Raw genomic sequence first — 20805 nt, 5'->3', positions numbered from 1 at the left:
AGTTTGTTTTTCTATTAAGTCTCTTAGTTGTCCTCGTCAATAGGAATTTGTGTAAGTGGTTTAGTTTGTTTTGCTGTTACCTCGTCTATAAGAGAATACATAGCTTAGTTGCATGTTTTTAGGAGTTGGTGGTTGCACTTCCTAGTTTCAAGCACTTATCCGTTTGGTTTTAGCTCTATAAATAGAGCAGCTACTTGTTGTGAAAATTATTAGATTTTGAGAAATAACAAAGTTCAGTCCTTGTTTCTATTATTTTGTTCTTTTTCTTCCAAAATATTTATTTGACACATATGAACAAAGTATGATTGAAAATTAAAGTAAGAGAGATTTTAAATAAATGTCAAAAAACTTAAGGATAACTTAAAACAATATATAAACCATAAGGATAGTCAATTTCATTAACAGTAAGAGTAATTTAAGAGATTTACCCTTATTTTTCTTGTTTATAAATTGTATTCCCTTTCTTTGAATGGGATGAAAAATACATTTCATAGAGTAAGGTACTTTCTATTTGATAGAGTGCATGTGAAGGCCAATGTGCTTTGGAAAAGAAGGATGAGGTGGCATCTGTCTCCATGACTTTTTCGATACAACAATGATCATATATTAAAATACAAATTTATCTTCAAGAAATTCAACGATAATGGACAATTTATGTCCAATAAAAATTCGAAAAAATCAGTCCCTATTTGCAGTTTCGTTTTTTTATTTTTTTATTTTTAAAACACGAAGTTATTCATTAATTAACTAAAGATAAGAAGTTTGGGAAGGATAAAGCATGGGAAGAAACTGATTTAACAATGGAAAGGCATCTGCTCCACACACTCTTTGACAGCATCTGCTACCAAGAAAATGAGCTACTAAATAATTTGAACGATTTACACGAGACGGAGAAAAACAGAAACAATGTGACCAACTCGGGAAGAGATGACAGTTGTATTAAATCTGACTGTAATATTATCTGAGAGAGAGAGAGCTGACTGTTGTCTTTTGTTGATGTTAAACCAATCAACAAGACCCATCTACTTGCCGTGCCGTGAAAAAAGTCTTCAGACTTCAGATTCCAGTCATGACTATCTCCTCCAAAAACCTTTTAAGGTTCTTATCCGAAGAACCACCATCCTTCACGGCCTCTTTGGACATTTCTTTCCATTTCTTTACATTCCTTGTCATTTCGTTCCCACTCTCGCTTCCCATCACCAAATCCAAGCATCTTTTAATTTCTCCACTCTCAACTATTCCCTCCTCTGTCTTCACCTTCGTTCTCACCCCTGTCCTCCAAACATCTTCAATTAACCTCGAATTCGTCGTCTGATCTGAAATTTGCGGCAACGTCACCACCGGAACCCCGGCAACCAGACTCTCCAATGTCGAATTCCATCCACAGTGCGTCACAAAACATCCCACCGATGAATGAGACAGAACCTCCACTTGAGTACACCATGGGACGATCAACCCTCGTTCCTTCAGCTCTTCCCATCTACCCAACATCGTCTCTTCTCCTGTTTCATTTCTATTTAGCCGTATCACCCACAAGAACGGACGACCACTTTCTAACAACCCATTTGCAATCTCCTCCGTTTGCAGCACAGCAAGGCTCCCGAACGATACATAAACCACCGAGGAATCCGGCTTCGAGTTTAGCCACTCGATGTAGTCCCCCGAACCATGGAACAGATCTCCACCGAAGGATTTGTCAGAAGGGTCTTCATCATCCAAAAAGGCCGACGGGATTAATGGTCCGATGCCGATCATATTAATCTTGTCGATGGCTCCCAGTGCTTCAGGCTCCATAGCATCAAACGTGTTGATGAGCACTTGTATCTTGGTTTCCCTCTCAAAGCTCTGAAATTGTTCTTGAAACCCTGGAACAGCGAGAGGTAGAAAATTTGAAGGAAGTAAAAAAGATGGAACGTCTTGGCTGGTGAGGCGGGGCAGTCCAGGTAATTCTATTGAAGACAAGGGATCATCCTCACTATTCGCTATGAGCTCGCGGAAGCCATTAAAGTAGTGATAGTAGATATCGAAGACAGCGGCAGACTGAATCCAGAGAAGAGCAGAGGCGACGCCCAGGTTGTTAGCCACATCAGCTGCCCAACTCAGTAGGAGAGTGTATATCAAGCAAGTAACTGGGCGGTGTTCTTTAGAAGCGGCCAGAATCAGGTCGGCGAGAGCCTGTGAGGCCCGGAGTTTGAACTCCGATGGTTCGTCGAAGAAGACTCTATAACCGTCGTCGAAGCCGTCTGAGAAGGGGGCGAAGGTCAAGCCATGGATGGGTGTGGAACTTTTCATCAGGCGCCGGTAAGCAGAGAAGCTGATAGCGAAGGTAACTTGTGCACCGGTGCGCAGGAGGCGTTTGGCGAATTGGAGAGTTGGATTAATATGGCCCTGCATTGGCAGAGTGACGAGAAGAAAGTGGTTTGGCCTTTCACCCATAAGTCTCCTGTGTGTTGTCGAGCACTCGTGCTTGGCTGCTGGTACCTGGTAGAGTGGTAGTAGTGACAAGTGGGTACTGGGTGGTGAGTAGTGAGTGGCTATTTAAGAAGATTACAACAGTTGTGGTGACGTATGTGGTGACGGAACATACTTTAATGGTCGGGGAAATGACTTTGAACCCCCTTCACAAAAAGAAAAACCTCCTAACACCCTGTATGTAGAATATCCAACCGCTGAAACCCAGAACTAAAACCAAAATACCACTACAACCCCCCTCTATTCCGAAGTAGACCTGTTCATGGGCGGGGCCGGGCCGGGCTCGGGCCGGGCTTTTATTCTTTATGAATAGAAATTTGTTAGGCCCGAGCCCGAGTCCGGCCCGACCAACAGGCCTACAACTTGGGCCCGAACCCGGCCCTGATAAAAAGCCCGAAGCCCGACCTAATATAAAGATTGGGATTTTTCCCTATTCAAATGGACATTATCTATTTTAATTCAAATAGTTTTTTTCCCTATTCAAATTAGCAAGGGCCTATAAGATGGTTTTTTTCCCCTTTCTTTTACGTTTTAAAGCACAAATTTACATTCTTAAATCAAAAAATCTATTCAAATGGACATAATCCATTTTAGTTTCATTCTTTTTTTCTTACAATCAAGTGAATCAACAACCTTCTTTAAGGTTGTTAATATATTCCTTGTTGTTTGGTTGTTTCTATACAACCAAGGCAAACCTAAAATAAAACATATAATAATCCATTTTAATTCCTACAAAGAATCTATTTTAATTCCATGTTTTTCTTACAATCAAGTGAATCAACAACCTTCTTTAAGATTGTTTAATATATTCCCTATTGTTTGGTTGTTTCTATACAATCAAAGAAAACCTGAAATAAAACATATGAGACAAGGAAAACCTGAAAATAAAACATATGAGACCAAATCATATAGGTTCATATTCCTACAAATAGCATGACACACTAAAACTAAATTCATATAACTTCAAGTTCATGTTCCTCCAAAATGATAAAAAAAAAAAATCTGAATAAGACAAACAAAATCTATAAAACATGTTCTTCATCCATTCTTAAATTCACCAACAAGATGGAATATTCAAATTCTTAAGTCTCAAGCCATTCTAAAAAATAAAATAAAAGGCCACTTCATTGCCCATATCAAACAAAACATGTTTTACCCATCTCCATTCATTCTTGAATAAGACAAACAAAATCCATATCATGTCTTAGGATTCCGAAGACGTGATATATGTCAGCCATCTCCTAATTCTTTGACCATTATGCCCATACAAAACCCAGTGATCTGAACACGGTTATGAAAAATTCTCGATACATAATTCAGAGGCCCACAACTTAGAAATTTTTTTTGCGGTAAATTCTTGTTTAAACTTTCTAGTTGTCAAAAGAAAATCCCAATAATTGGTGTTTTTGAACACCGGTTATAACTCTTCCATCCATCTAAAAAGAACAATTTTTTTCTAAAAAAAGAGAGAGGAATTAGATATTATAGCTCAAAGCATCTAATACATTTTGGCTGCCACCATTTGCCATCTACTAATATATATTTACATGTTTAATATGCTACTTCATGGGCAGCGGAGTTCAAATTCCTACGTGCATATTTGATAGATATCGATTCAAAATTAGGGATGTAATTGGATTGGATTCTGATCGGGTTCATCAAAATCTGAATTCGATTTGATTAGTAAAATTGTGCATCAGAATCTGATCAAAAATTTGATCAGAATTTAAGACCTTGGATTCAAATTCAAATTCTAATAAATTAATATAAATATAATATATTGAATTTATTATATATATAAATTCATATAAAATAGAATATATAAAATATATTTTTATAATTTTAAATATAATTCTATAAATTTATTTATATAATTAATAAATATTATAATATAGGGGTTTTTATCGATCTCTCCACGCAGAAATCAAAATTGCCAATTAACCTCGTACGAAAACTGAAATCCATGTCAAATCTAGTTGATAAATCAGTATTTATTTTCAACCACACCTTGTGTATACGTCACATAATTATGTACGAAAATGCTCTTTATTTAAAACCATATTCCTTCGTCTTCTAGAGGCTAAGGACACTGAACGCCTCTAGGCCCTCATCTCAAGGGCTTCTCCACCGCTCGTCTACCCCCGTGCCTCACACACCGAGTATCTCGACACCTTCTGATCGCCCATCGGCCTGACGGCAAGGGCCTACAGTGAGAAACGATGGTTCTAAAAAAGCACGGTTTTCCACCGTCGGCCTTCCCCCGTTGACCAGGGGCATCTCCTCCCTTTGGGGACATCCAGGAGCCCTCTCCCCACCCCGTGGAGGTGGTTCCACCACTTGTCTACCCCTATGCCCCCCTCCAAGACCGCTTCTCAGAAATGGCAGAATCACCCAAAGGCCACTCCGGCGGGTGCGGAGGGGTTCAATGGCCACCAAACCCACTCTCTCCTATGACCACTCACCCACCGAGCATCTAGACACCTTCTGATCACCCATCACCCAATGGCCACTCCGGTGGGTGCGGAGGGGTTGAAAAAGCAAAGTTTCCCACCATCGGCCTTTCCCCGTTGGTTCGGGACATCTACGCCTCCTCTAGGGATGTCCAGGAGCCCTCTCCCCACCACGTGGAGGTGGTTCCACCGTCCGTCTACCCCCACTCCCCCCTCCGGGACCTCTTCACGGAAAAGGCAAAATCACCCGGAGGCCACTCTGACGGGTGCGGAGGGGTTCAATGGCCACCAAACCCACTCCCTCCTATTGCCACTCACCCACCGAGCATCCGGACAACTTCTAATCGCCCATCAGCTTGACGGTGGGAAACGGTGGTTCTACAAAAGCACTATTTCCCACCGTCAGCCTTCCCCCATTGGCCTGGGGCATCTCTGCCTCCTCTGGGACGTCAAGCAGACATCTCCAAACCCCGTGAAGGTGGTCCCACTGCCCATCTACCCCTGCACCCCCCTCTGGGACCACTTCTCCAAAATGGCAAGATCATCCTAAGGCTACTTCGACGAGTGTGGAGGGGTTCGACAGCCACCAAACCCATTCCATCCCACTACCACTCACCCACCAAGCATCCCGACACCTTCCCGATCACTAGACCTGTTCATGGGCCGGGTCGGGCCGAGCTCGGGCCGGGCTTTCACTTGTCACTAATGAAAATATACTAGGCCCGAGCCCGAGCCCGGCCCGACCAACGGGCCTATAACTTGGGCCCGAGCCCGGCCCTGGTAAAAAGCCCGAAGCCCGAGCCCGAGTCCGAAGCCCGACCAAATTGAAAAAAAAAACAATTTTCCCTATTCAAATTAGAATTAAAATTTCATATAAGTATTTTTTTTCTATTTAAATGAACAATGGGCCTACAAGATGGTATTTTTCCCTTTCTTTTATATTTTAAAACACAATTTTACATTCTTAAATCAAAAAAAAATTATTCAAATGGACATAATCACATAAATAATTTTAAGTTTAATATTAGGTTGGGTCGGGCCGGGCTCGGGCCGGGCTATTTTGACAAAACCCGAGCCCGGCTCGAATTTATTGTGGGCCGGGCTTTTTGGCCCGAATTTAAGCCTGCGGGCCTATAAAAATGTCCAAGCCCGTCCGGGGGTCGGGCCGGGTCGGGCCGGCCCGTCGGGCCACCCGGCCCATGAACAGGTCTACTGATCACCCATCGACCTAACGGCCTAGGCCGACGATGGGAAACAATGGTTCTGAAAAAGCATTGTTTCCCACCTTAGGCCTTCCCCGTTGACCCAGGGCATCTCCTCCTCCTTTGGGGACGTCCTGGAGCCCTCTCCCTACCCCGTGGAGGAGGTTCCACCACCTGTCTACCCAAACTTCCCCCTCCAAGACCGCTTCTCAGAAATGGCAGAATCACCCAAAGGCCAATCCAGTGGGTGCGGAGGGATTCGATGGCCACCAAACCCACTCCCTCCTACTGCCACTCACCCACCGAGCATCCAAAGACTTTTCGATCAGCCATCAGCCTGACGGCCTGAGCCAATAGTGGGAAACAATGGTTTTATTCGTTTCCCACCATCGGCCTTCCCTGTTGGCCCGGGGCATCTATGCCTCCTTTGGGGATGTCTAGGAGACCTCTCCCCACCACATGGAGGTGGTGACACCACTCATCTACCGCTGCACTCCCCTTCCGAGACTGCTTCTCGGAAATGGCAAAATCCAAAGGCCGCTCCGGCGGCGCAAAGGGGTTTGATGGCCACCAAACCCACTCCCTTCTACTACCACTCACCCACCGAGCATCCAGACACCTTCTAATCGCCCATCAGCCCAATGTTCCGAGCCAACAGTGGGAAACGATATTCTACAAAAGCATCGTTTCCCACTGCCAGCTTTCCCCGTTGACCCGGGGCATCTCTACCTCCTTTGGGAATGTCAAGGAGATCTCCCCCCACCTCGTGGAGGTGGTCACACCACCCGTCTACCCCTGTGCCCCCCCTCCAAGTCCGCTTCGTCAAAATGGTAGAATCACCTAGAGACCACTCCGAAGGGTGCGAAGTGGCTCGATGGCCACCAAACCCATTCCATCCTACTACCACTCACCCACTGAGCATCCCGACAACTTCCGATCGCCCATCAGCCCGACGGCCCAAGCCGACGGTGGGAAATCGTGGTTTTGAAAAAATATCATTTCCCACCATCGTCCATCCCTGTTGGAGGTGGCCCCACCGCCCATTTACCCCCACGCCCCCCGCTAGGACCACTTCTCCAAAATGGTAGAATCAATGGAGACCGCTCCAATGGGTGCAGAGGGGTTCGATGGCCACCAAACCCATTCCATCCTACTGCCACTCACCCACCGAGCATCCTGACACCTTCCGATTGCCCATCGGCCCTATGGCCCAGACCAACGGTGGGAAACGGTGGTTCTGAAAAAGCACTGTTTCCCACCATTAGCCTTCCCCATTGGCGCGGGGCATCTCCTCCTCCTCTGGGGACGTTCAGGAGCCCTCTCCCCACCCCGTGGAGGTGGTTCCACTACCCGTCTACCCCTGTGCCCCCCTTTGGAACCACTTCTCAAAAATGGCAAAATCACCCGGAGGCTGCTCCAGTGGGTGCAGAGGGGTTCGATGGCCACCAAACCCATTCCCTTTAACTACCACTCACCCACCGAGCATCTAGACACCTTTTGATCACCCATCGGCCTGATGACCCTATGCCAACGATGGAAAATGGTGGTTCTGCAAAAGTATTGTTTCCCATCATTGGCCTAGGGCATCTCTGCCTCCTTGGGGGACGTCAAGGATACTTCTCCCCACCCTGTGGAGGTGGTCCCACTACCTGTCTATCTCCGCCCCCTGGGACCGCTTCTCCAAAATGGTAGAATCACCCGGAGACCACTCCAACGGGTGCAGAGGGGTTCAATGGCCACCAATCCCACTCCTTCCTACTGCCACTCACCCACCGAGCATCCGGACACCTTCCGATTGACCATTGGCCCGACGGTCAAGGTTGATGATGAGAAACGGTGTTTCTGCAAAAGCACTGTTTCCCACCGTCGGCCTTCCCCATTGCCCCGAGGCATCTCTGCCTCCTCTGGGGGCGTTCAACAGACCTCTGCCTACCCTGTGGAGATGGTTTGACCTCCCGTCTACCCCACGCCCCTCCCTCCAGAACCGCTTCTCAGAAATGGCAGAACCACCCGGTGGCCTCTTCGTTGGCCTTCCCTATGAGCCTAGGCTTCTCTGCCTCCTCGGAAGATATCTTCAAGGAATTTACAAATATTACTTAGTCAAGAAAGAAAATATCTTCTAAGAAATTTATGTTTATATACTTATATTTAGAAAGTCAAAATAACTACAATAACACAACAAAATAGTTCACCAACATGAAAACGAAAGGGGGGGGGGTCTTTTAACACAATATGAAAAATAGTGAATCTAGGTATTCAAGAATTATTATAAACTATTTCCAAAAGACCAATGTATGTAGAATAATAACAAAAAGAAGAAAAACTAGTTGCCTAACTATAGCCATCACTTCAGTAGCTAACTCATGGACTGATTTCATAGACTCAACTGCCTTATGCAAACATCGACTACTCTCTCCACATTTTCAAGGTATTCGAGAACATCACCATGACTATTTCCCGATGTAACCTTGGGGAATTGCCCACTCAACCGTTAGGCCGATCGGTGATTGGATGGTGTCGGGATGCTCAGGGGGTGAGTGGTAGTAGGAGGGAGTGAGTTTGGTGGCCATTTAACCCCTCCGCACCTGTCGAAGCGGCCTATGGTTAATTTTGCCATTTCCGAGAAGTGGTCCCGGAGGGGGTCACGGGGGTATATGAGGGGTGGAACCACCTCCACCTAGTGGGGAGAGGGCTCCTAGACGTCCCCAAAGGAGGCGGAGATGCCCTGGGCCAATAGGGAAGGCTGACAATGGGAAACGGTGCTTTTTCAGAACCATCGTTTTCCACCGTCGGCCCGGGCTGTCGGGCCGATGGGTGATTGGAAGGTGTTAGGATGCTCGGTGGGTGAGTGGCAGTAGGATGGAATGGGTTTGGTGGCCATCGGACCCCTCTACACCCGTTGGAGCGTCCTTGGGGGGGGTGCGGTGGTAGACAGGCAGTGAGACAACCTCCACAGGGTCTGGAGAGGTCTCCTTGATGTCCCTAGAGGAGGCGGATATGCCCCGGGCCAATGGGGAAGGCCAATGGGGAAGGCCGATGGGTGATCAGAAGGTGTCTGAATGCTTGGTGGGTGAGTGGTAATAGGAGGGAGTGGGTTTGGTGGCCATCGAACCCCTCCACACCCGTCGGAGTGGCCTCTGGGTGATTTTGCCATTTTCGAGAAGTGGTCCTAGAGGGGGGGCGCAAGGGTAGACGAGCGGTGGGGTGGGGAGAGGGCTCCTAGACATACCTAGAGGACGCATAGATGGCTCGGGCCAACGGGGAAGGCTGACGGTGGGAAACAGTGATTTTTCAGAACCACCATTTCCCATTGTCAGGCCGATGGGTGATCGGAAGGTGTCTGGATGCTCGGTGGGTGAGTGGCAGTAGGAGAGTGGGTTTGGTGGCCATCGAACCCCTTCGCATCCGCCGAAGCAGCCTTCGGGTGATTTTTCCATTTCCGAGAAGCGGTCTCGGAGGGGGAGCGTGGGGGTAGACGAGCGGTGGAACCACCTCCACGGGGTGGGGAGAGGTCTCCTGGACGTCCCCAAAGGAAGCGAAGATGCCTCGGGCCAACGGGGAAGGCCGGCGGTGGGAAACCGTGCTTTTTCAAAACCATCTTTTCCCACCGCCTAGGATGGAGTGGGTTTGTTGGCCATCGATCCCATCCGCACCCATTGGAGCGGCCTCCGGGTGATTTTTCTATTTTGGAGAAGCGGTTCCAGAGGGGGGGTGTAGGGGTAGATGGGCGGCAGGACCACCTCCACGGGGTGGGGAGAGGTCTCCTTGATGTTCCCGGAGGAGGTGGAGATGCCCCGCGCCAACTGGGAAGGTCGGCGATGGGAAAGATGCTTTTGCAGAACCACCGTTTTCCACCATCGCCCTAAGCCCGATCGGAAGGTGTCTGGATGCTCGGTGGGTGAGTGGCAGTAGGATGGAGTGGATTTGGTGGCCATCGAACCCCTCTGCACCCACCAGAGCGTTCTCTGGGTAATTCTGCCATGAGAAGCGGTCCCGGAGGGGGGGCGCGGGGGTAAACGGGCGGTGGAGAGGCCCTTGTGCATTCGGTGTCCTTAGCCTCTCGAACATGAACGAATATGGTTTTAAATAAGAAGGAGCATTTTCGTACAAAATTATGTGGCGTATACACGGGGTGGAGTTGAAAATAAATATTGATTTATTAATTGGATTTGACATGGATTTCAGTTTTCGTGCAAGGTTAATGGCAATTTTGATTTCATTGACGGAGAGATCGATAAAAGCCTATATTATAATATTTATTAATTATATATATAAATTTATATAATTATATTTAAAATTATAAAAATATATTTTATATATTCTATTATATATGAATTTATATATATAATAAATTCAGTATGTTATATTTACATTAATTTATTATATACAAAAGTCAAAGAATATTTAAAATTTTTTGATATTAAAAAAAAACTAAAGGGGAGTCGGATTAAATCCGAATCCGATTCAATTCCATTAGGATTTGGATTTGAACCCAATGTCTTAAATTCTGATCAGATTTTAGATCGGATTATGATGCACAATTTTACTAATTAAATCGAATTCAGATTTTGAAGAAACCGATCTGAATCTAATCCAATTACATCCCAAGTTTTGAATCAATATCTATCAAATATGCACGTACAAATTTAAACTCCGCTGCACATGAACTAGCATATTAAACATGTAAATATTTATTAGTAGATGGCAAATGGTGACAGTCAAAATGTATTAAATGCTTTGAGTTATAATATCTAATTCCTCTCTTTAAAAAAAAATGTTCTTTTTAGATGGATCGAAGAGTTATAATCTGTGTTCAAAAATACCAGTTATTGGGTTACATCTAAGCTGGATTTTCTTTTGGCAACAAGAAAGCTTAAACAGGAATCTACAGGTTCATACGTGCTTCTTTAATTTATTAATTTACAAGTTGTTCTATAGAAATAATTTACAAACAAAAAAAATTCTAAGTTGTGGGCATCTGAATTATGTATTGAGAGTTTTTTATAATCGTGTTCAGATCACTAGATTTTGTATGGGCATAATGGTCAAAGAATTAAGAGATGGCTGACATATATTACGTCTTCGAAATAGAAGGGGGTTGCGGTGGTATTTTGGTTTTAGTTCTGGGTTTCAGCGGTTGAATATTCTACGTACAGGTTTAGGAGGTTTTTGTTGTTTTTGTGAAGGGGGTTCAAAGTCATTTCCCCTTAATCCAAACTCTCTTACATAATAGTTGAAAAACTATGTATTTGTTTTGTATTTAACTAAGAAACCCGCTTGCAGTAGTTTAATTTACAAAACCTATGTATTCTTTATCTAATCTAATCTAATCTAATCTAACTGTATTCTTGGGCGTGACCGTCGTAGCTGAGAATTGTGCATTTGTAATATTTGATTATCTAAATTATCTACACGTGTAAGGATTATTTTAGCGTTTTTATCTCTGCCCTTTCGTTTTCCCTCTCTTTATTCTACTGATTTTTTTTAGAAACTTCTGATATCCTGATTCACCTCTTAATTATTTATCCTACTTGTACTAATAGAGCCAAAAAAGACTTTGATCGGGTCATCGCTGTCTTTTTCATTGAGTTGGGTTGTGCTAAGAAAGGAAGAGGTCGTTTGTCTTGGCTCTCCTCGGTTGTATTGAGAGATTGGTTTTGTAAAGCATCCTCCCCTCTCCCACCTCCTCCTCCGGGTTCCCCCGTTTTCTTGATCTTCTTATTCTTCACCAGATATGCCAACCACGACGGCCACTATTGATAAGGAAAATCCCACCTCTTCTTCATCTGTAAGATCCGAGAAGTTCATGATTAATTAGCTCAAAGGAGAGGAAAGAGTCCTCACCTGTGATTCCATTTTACATGGAAAATACACCTAATACCAGAAAGATTTTGGATTTCAAAGGATTGGAAAAGGAAAGGTATTAGGTATTTCTCTTTTTAAGTTGTTATATCAGTCTAATACAGGAATTCTTTAAGTTTAATTTGCAACGAAAAACCAATAAAATGATTGTTAAAAATCCCTAAAATTTGGTAAAGATGCTTCAAACTTCTCCTAAAACTGATTTGAAGTGTTATTGTCGAGCCTTAGGTACTATTTTACTTAAGACCCTCGCCTCCGCTACAAGAAAAATGACTTTTAGCAAAAGTCAAAACTGTCGCTAAAAGCCCTAAAAACTACTTCTAAAATGTTTACCGGTAGTTGGCAAACTACCGCTAAACCAAGTGTCGCTAAAAGTCCTAGTGGCAGTTTTAGCAATTACCAGTAAAGCATAGAAAACTGCCACTATAAATTATCACTTGGTGGCAGTCATGACTACCGCTAAAGGGTAAGACCGACTGCCACTATAAGTCTACAGTGGTAGCCATAATTTTTTCTAGTGGCAACCCTGACTATCGCTAAATCTCTATTATTTTTTTATACCTACCAAAACAACCTAGAATTTGTTACAAATAACCTATAATTAAATTGTAATTGGCTACAAATCTTAATTATTAAATAAACATGTAATTTTATTCATCCAAATTAAAATTCCATACAAAATACCTTGTTTCTTTTTTTGACAACCTTTGGAACTTTTTTCTTACAAGAAAGAGAAAAAAAAGAAAAGAAAATTTGTTCTGATTTGTTCACATGCACAGTATACTACAATCTTCGAACTCTTCCTCTTCTTGTCTTCTCATGTATATAGTAGTAAGTAGACAATGCTTCATATCTTCACTATCTTCTTGATTGTCTTGATGAATGACTCAGTAAAACTATTCTAATGGACTTACTGTGCTCTTCAAGCTGCTCTCTCATGTCTTCTTCTATTTCTTTTTGTATTTTCTATTCATCAAAATAGTAACCAACTTTAGATGCTTTCTACTTTTCTTCAAAGCTCATATTCCCCTTGGAAGTTGATATCTAGATGTCTGCAAACTTGGGCAAAGACACACCTAGTCATAAAAGCATCATAGCCAACTTATAGACTTGTGATTTTGTCTCAATTAATAATCGGTTTGGGACTGGTTTAGTTTAATCAAAGAGCAACTAGACTGACTAATTCAAGTTTCCCAAAGGGAAGAACAATGAACTGGAAATTGATAGTTAAATCACATAAGAAATGCTTATAAAGTTCCATTATTACTTGATATAAGTAATGAGTGTGGAGATCAACTGATGACATGAAGCAAGTCTATGATGGATGTGCCTGGAAAACAAAGGCAGAATTCATTCAAGAGCAAAGTCCAATGAATATGATATACACATTAAGGATATGCAAGAAAATGGAAGATATCTTAAAAAGAAACATGGCTACCATCAAACATGCAGTTGCTAAATTTGATTTGTAGACATATGGACATCAAAGAACAAAGCTTGAGGTTAGTGTGCCTTAGTATGCTGCAAATTGGTTTATAAGCTCCAAGTTAGATTGGAGTGTTAGCAATCAAGCGAGTGAGATGGAAAATCAACACTATAAGAGAGAATAGTCTCACTTCTCAAAGAAAATAGAAACTCCTCAGGAAAAAACAACACTTTTTTCTCTTCTAGTTTTGTAGGGGATTGGGGAGATTAAACTTGATCTATAATAAAAGAAACAGAAAATGTCTTTAGAAATTTATCAAGTGCTTTCAAAAAGCATTTTATTCAAAGTAGTAACTGTTTGATGGTAGAAGCAAATAGCAATCTATGTAAATTTTTATAAAACGAAACAATGAGATCGGATTATATATATGTCTGAATAACCATATTATGCGTGAACAAGGAGATTTTCCAGATCCTAAGTAGCATGTCCTATAACAATATCCCCTCCCCCTAATTACATTTTCACTCTCTTCTGGTGAACAAGGAAATAGTGGTCTCCAAATTCTTCTACTCCCAAAGGGAGTTGTTTCTGTTTAGTAGCATCAGTAGTAAAACCATGAATTTACTTTCCTGTTTCCAAGAAAAGGGAAGGCACTAACATAGCGGATTAAGAGAATAAAGGCATTCCCTTGGTTCTATTTAAAAAATCTTTGCAGATTAAGACACCAACCTCTTTCTCAATTTTCCTTTGTTTTAATTTAAACACTTTAGGTTCATTAGTTCAAAGCTGATTCAGCATGAACCTAAGGATGGAGACATCAAAACAAATTTTCAGACAGACCAATCTCTTACCAAGATATTGATCAATATCTGTATATTACCAAAATCTCACGTATTGCTAGATGGTTTATCGAATATCCTATCTATGTCACCAAAATAGGCAATATAAACAAGTTTAAACCCATCTAATTTAGTAGGCCAGCAAACAAATTTGACTCATTTATATTCAGATTTGAATCAAATCTTGCCCATTAGATTTGGATCAAATTTAAGTCAATTCAGATATTAATTGACTTCATAAATTAAATTAAAAATCATAATATTGTATATTACTAATAAAATGAATTAAAAATAATTTTTCAAGAATAAACTTAACACTAGTTCATTACAAAATATATAACTAAAAATTCAGATTTGTATAGCTAAACGTCCATTGATATTGAAACTGTGAACCATGAACTAGTGTACAGCAATATCCAATACTAAATTCATGTCAGGTTTCTTGTCCAGTTCATATTTCACTGTACTCCCTTTTCATATTTCAACCACCTATGAAAATTCATAGATCCTTTACTAAAACCCAATTAATAGGTACTCAAAAATACTTCCCATATTTTTTCTTAAAAGATTCATATATGTTGTAATAATAGAAAGCAAAAGCTTTTTATACAATACACACTAGAAGATTGAATTCTTTAACCTTTTATTACATGAGAAAAAAAGGCTTTGTTTATGTGGATTAATAGATACTATTTGCAGCCCCACTATCAGGTAGTCAACACCCAATTTTTGCTCGGTCCCTTCACCCTACCTCTTTGTACCCTCTTCTTAGGCCCAAAAACTTGGAAGCACAACCGGATCAACTTGAGACATTCCAAAACTCGAAATACCCTCCTTCGATACAATCCATGAGACGAATAAGAACCTTGAGGTCAACATCAATGTCCGGTCAGACATCATCCCTAGACTTGGAAAGTTATAACTTAGTTATACATTAGTTTTCATGATTAAACTACAAAGATTCATCATTCATCACGTTAACTCCTTTTCTAACAACCCTGATCTATGCAATATTCAAAATCAAACCCAGCATATCCATCACTAAAAAGCAATCAACTAGTGAATCCCAATAAGAATTTACACAACCAACCACAAAAACATCAAGATCCCATTGCCAACATCAATCATATCTTTCTCAGATCAAAACCATCCACTTGACTCCTCCCCTTAATCCGTGCCTACCCATCAAATTGTAGCTCAAAATTCCCCCGTTTGGCCTACCATCAAGCTAAGATCCTATTTCAACAAATCACATTGAATAGAGCTTATCATCTATTATCCCAACTTCATTTGATCGATCAAACCTCACCCCCATGTTCAAAAATCCAAAAAATCCTAATACGTCAAATTTTACAACAAAACTCCTCCATTTGACCATTAAAAATGTGAGATTCCACTTCAAGCCATCTCGTTTGTTGATAAATAATTAGCTAAAACCTAGATGCAAACCATATCAGTCAACCTAAACCTCTGATTAAAGATCCATCACTTCCATTAGACTCAGGACGTTCAAAAGTGCCTACCCACCGAATTTCATCCCAAAATTCCGTTATTTGACCCTTCATCAAACAGAGGTTCTATTTTAGTAAAATCTTGTTGATCCAAGCTTGCTAGCCATAGATATCAATCATCCCAACCCTATTTCTCTGATCAGATCTCACAACTATGTTTAGAGACCCAAAAAACCCTAGCACGCCAAATTTCATGACCAAATTCATTTGTTTGACCATTAAACTAGAAAATACCATTTCAATATACTGAATTAAATTGCTACATCATTCGTCCCAACCTGAAACCTCAAAAGGACGATGGCTGATGTCATACTCATTCTTGACTCATTAGAACATTTGGATCAATGAAACAAACCCTAATAGAACTAAAAAGCCCAAAAACCCCAAGATATCCCTACTTAAAACTAAGAAAAGACAAAATAGTATATAAAAATTCATCAAATTTATATTTTCTGCCACTAACAACCCCAAATATGAAACTTCCATGATAGGCATGCCCCAAGTTCCCATTGGACGCACAAAACCCATGAAAACCACCCCCAAATCAAATAAAATGTTTCACCAAATAGGAAAACTTATATAGGCATTTATTTCTTTGAAAAATCTTTGCCTATTTGTGTGAAAAACCTCTGTTGAATCCCAGACTTGACCCCTTCCCTTCCTCTATAAATACTGATCTAATTTGAGTATTAAAGAGGAGAAAACCAAGAGAAGAGGAAGGAAACTTGAAGGAGGCCCCCAGAGAGAGAGGAAAAGAGAAAGGGGGTGAAAACCAAAAGAGAGAGATCCAAAGAAAAGAAGAGGAAAAAAAGCACTTTTCCCAACCTCTATAATCCCAAAGTCCTTGAAGATCAAACTTCAAATCTACCCATCTATTTTCAACTATGAGATTTGAAACCAAAAAGTGCACCATCCATCCCAGTATCTCATTCAAGCTTCTTTGAGCTTGTTCCCATTGTTGGAAAACTCCAGTCATATGAAAGGTAAGTCTTTCATTTTAACTTTTAAACTTGATTTCGTAATCTTTGTTTTTTTTTTTTTTTTTTTTTTTTAGTTTTTCTGGGCTTGAGGTTCTTAAATGTTGGAGAACCATTGTAATTTCTTCTTGACTGAGAATAAAGCCCGAGAGGCTAGAGTCTTAGGGAAATTAGTACCTAAGACCCGATAACATCACCTCCAAATTGGTCTTAGGGGAAGTTGAAAGCATGCTCCTCCAAATTTAATAAATTCCTGCAGCCATTTTTGTTTTTCTCCAAAAGAAATTGAGCCTGAATAACTCCCATAGTGAGTTGCTACAACAGCTTGGAGAAAGGGGTGCCTAATACTTTCCCTCTCCCAATCCTTGGGACTTGAAATCTCTCGGTCGTGTGCCTTTTCTATGGAGAACGGAGTCACTATCAAAGACTTAAATCGAATTTTTGAAATCTGAAAATGGAGGCCCATTTCCTCTAAAACCTGGGTGGCGACTCCATTTCTATGAGCAGGTCATGAGCTTCCTAGAGCTCACAATTGACAACTCCACCAGGGAAACTTAAGTACCTTTACAGGGAGACGTTTAGGCTCAAGTTCGCGCTCAGTTGTGTGTTATAAGGCTTAAAACAAAAAGTTGCTAGATTGCAATTCAAAATCACACCTCAAGAAGGTTGGGCGTGATAGACCTTCCCAGTACAATCACCAGAAGCTATTCCAATTCCAAAATCACACCTGAAGCTTTACCTAGAACCATACCTTTGTCAAAATCGCAACTCAAGTCCCATTACAACCTAGAACTTCAAAATCATAGCCTCTTGTAACTTCATCGCACCCCAGAACTTGAAAATTGTAACCTCTTGTAACTTCATCGCAACACAAAAATCCAAGTCACACCTCCTTAGAGTCTCATTGCAACCCAAAAGTCCAAAATAGCATCTCCTTAAAGACTCATCACAACCCAGAAGTTCAAAATAGCACTTCCTTAGAGCCTCATTGCAACCTAAAAGTCCAAAACCGTACCTCCTTAGAGCCTCATCGCAACCTAGAAGTCCAAAATCACACCTTCTCTTAATCCCACAGCAGCCCAAAACTGCAAAATCACACTTGAGTTCAGTTCTGTTATAGCCTAGAACATCAAAATCACATCTCTTTTAAAGATTAATCATCCTCCCATAGCAGCTCAGAACCCTCCCACCGCAGCTCAAAACACTCCATCACAACTCAGAATCTTTCCATCACACCTCAAAGCCTTCCTATCACGCTTTACGTTTAACTCATTGCACCTCATAACATGTTCATCGCACCCAAAAACTTACTCATCACACCTCAAAACATGTTCATCGCACTGGAAAACTTGCTCATCGCACCTCAGAACATGTTCATCACACTTGAAAACTTGCTCATCGCACCTTAGAACATGCTCATCGCACTTGAAAACTTGATCATCGTACCTTAGAACATGTTTATCGCACCTGAAAACTTGCTCATCACACCTAAGAACATGTTCATCACACCTAAAAACTTGTTCATCACACCTCAGAACTTGTTCATCACACCCACAAATTTGCTCATTGCACCTTAAAACATGTTCATCGCATCGGAAAACTTGTTCATCACACCTAAAAACTTGCACTTTGCACCTTAGAAATTGTTCATTCCACCTGAAAACGTGCTAATTACACCTCAGAACTTGTTCATCGCACCTTCCTTCTTATTCATCACACTTGAAAACTTTCTCATCACACCTTAGAACATGTTCATTGCACTTGAAATCTTATTCATCGCACACCAAAATGTCAATAGCTCACCTCACAATGCATTCATCGCACCTAAAATCACCCCGTCTGCCTTTCCTGTACCCTGTTATTGCACCATATCCTCCATTGCAATGCATTGAATCTTTTACAAGCCCCTTTTTTTTCTTTTTTTTTTTTGTTTTTTGGGTTCCCCCCCCCCTCTTTTCCTTTGGTAACCTCTCAAAGTGTATAGTTTTTTTTCCTTTCTTTATAACTGAGTGTAATTAGCCTTGTTTTTGGGTAGGAGTAAATTGTATTTGTGTCTTATTTTTCTCTTTCATTTCTTTGTTTTAGTCAAAAAAGCATCAAAAGAAGTTAGCTTCTATTAGTCCCCATATGTGGCCACCTAAAAACTTGTAGGATTGCTTGTAAACTTAAACATGTGGTTGCATTCTCCCCTTATTCTTTGTTGCTTTCCTATTCATTTTTCCTGCATGCTTGAAAACTCACAATCACACACATTCTCATGTAAATAGAATCAGAATCCCATTTTACCTATTAAAGGAAGGATAATAGGTGTGTGCTTCTAGACTTTGGTCCTCAAAGGCTCTACCAAAACCTTCAAACTAGCCACCAACCAAAGAAGCCCACTGGTGGAGGTTTGAAGGCTAGTAACTTTGTTAGAACCTTTGAGTCTAGAACCCACCTAAAAACTCCATGCATTGCACCTATAATACCCATACATAGAAGCCTTAGATGAAAGTAGGATAGAGGAAATATAGTATAATTAGGACTAGAACACCATGAGTGTTGCACTATGTGGTTGCCATCTTCAGAAGTAGGATAAAAAAGTGAAGCCCAAACTCCTTCAACCCATTAAAAAAACAATAAAAAAAAAGAAGATTTGATTTTTTGAAAAAGTCATCGAAGGAAATGCCCAAGCCCAAATTTCCAAATGTTATCGAAGTCTAAGCTAGAACCTAAGCTTCAACATATCAAAATATTGAATCAAAGTCAATAACAATAATAATGTAAAATAAAAAAAATCAAAACCAATTAAACAAGAAAAAACAAATCAAAATCAAATCTACAAATTTCATTTGAGAACTACATTAATAAAAAAATTAAGGATAAGAATTCTAAGAATTAGGATCAAAATAAAAATCACAATTATCAGAATTTGAAACTCTCATCTAAAATGCCCATCTTCCTACTCTAGGTTTTTGTTCCCTGTCTTGGCTAAGTAGATGCATGACTCTATGAGCTTAACTCTTAAGAAATAGCATCAAAAGGCCATTTTGACTTCTTCTATTCTTTATCCTATGCCCATCTCTTGGCCAAGTAAATGCATGGCTTAATGAGTTTATCTCTTAAGAGATAACATCAAAAAGGCCATCTAGACCCTTTTCTTTGCTCATAGTATTTAGTATATATATATGGTAAAGGGAATAATCCTCCGCTGACCAATATCAAAGGATACTTCATTCCCTTAACCAAATTTAGGCCAAGTAGATATTTGTCTCTAAGAGTTATTCTTGAGAAATAATACCAAAATTTCACTTGGACCTTCATACCTTCAAAACTCTAAGATGTCAACTAGATACACATATGGTGTAGGGATTGATATTCCCTTAGCTAGTATCAAAAAGACATTCTCATGATCCTTCATAAACTCTTGAACTCAAATATCTTTCTTGCTCTTCTCCAAACTGAGTAGATGTTGACCCAATGAGTTTGCCCTTGGGGAGCAACATCAAAAAGTTTGTTGTTTTATACAGATGGTTCAAGAATTAATTACTCTCGACATTTTCTTTTAGTCTTAACCTTTTTTATTTTCTAAAGCTAAAAGTCTTTTCGAAATTAAAACTTGATACTAATTACAACACTAGTTGCCCAAGTCCCAAAATTAATAATAAAAACAAAGGGAAAGAACAAACGTACCAAATAGCATCACATCCTGATACCTAATTCATAATAAAAATCTATTTCCAGACTCATCCAATATAGAAATCTATCAAGTTAACAAAAATGCAATAAAATAAAATCTCATAAAATGAAGTGAAATAAAATTGTCAAACTATATTAAGTTATATTGTAAGGATTGCCAAATAAAATCTCTTTATCAAATCCTAACACAATTTCAAGTCATGTATAGTCAATTGCAAAAATTATCATTCTATAAAAAACATCAAACTCTATGAATAGTCTTTCAATCTTATCAAAACCAACAAAGTTAATCAAGTTCGCTCAAACCCCAAAAGACTTTTTAAAGTTTCTTTAAACATTGGATTTGTTTTCCAACTTCAAACTCAACCTTTGTTTTTTACTTTCTAAA

At 40.7% G+C, this 20805-nt stretch overlaps 1 pseudogene across 1 annotated transcript; it reads right to left on the bottom strand.

The window, feature by feature from the left end:
- Window positions 1–739: 739 nt before the first annotated feature.
- Window positions 740–4097, bottom strand: LOC104590124 (phloretin 4'-O-glucosyltransferase pseudogene; annotated as a pseudogene). Its single transcript, XR_016081365.1, has one exon. The product of XR_016081365.1 is annotated as a phloretin 4'-O-glucosyltransferase pseudogene (transcript).
- Window positions 4098–20805: the final 16708 nt, after the last annotated feature.

This window comes from Nelumbo nucifera, chromosome 1 (genome assembly GCF_055504915.1).
Source record: "Nelumbo nucifera cultivar China Antique chromosome 1, China Antique-T2T, whole genome shotgun sequence".
Taxonomy (NCBI): domain Eukaryota; kingdom Viridiplantae; phylum Streptophyta; class Magnoliopsida; order Proteales; family Nelumbonaceae; genus Nelumbo; species Nelumbo nucifera.
This window is presented reverse-complemented; position numbering and strand designations above follow the sequence as displayed.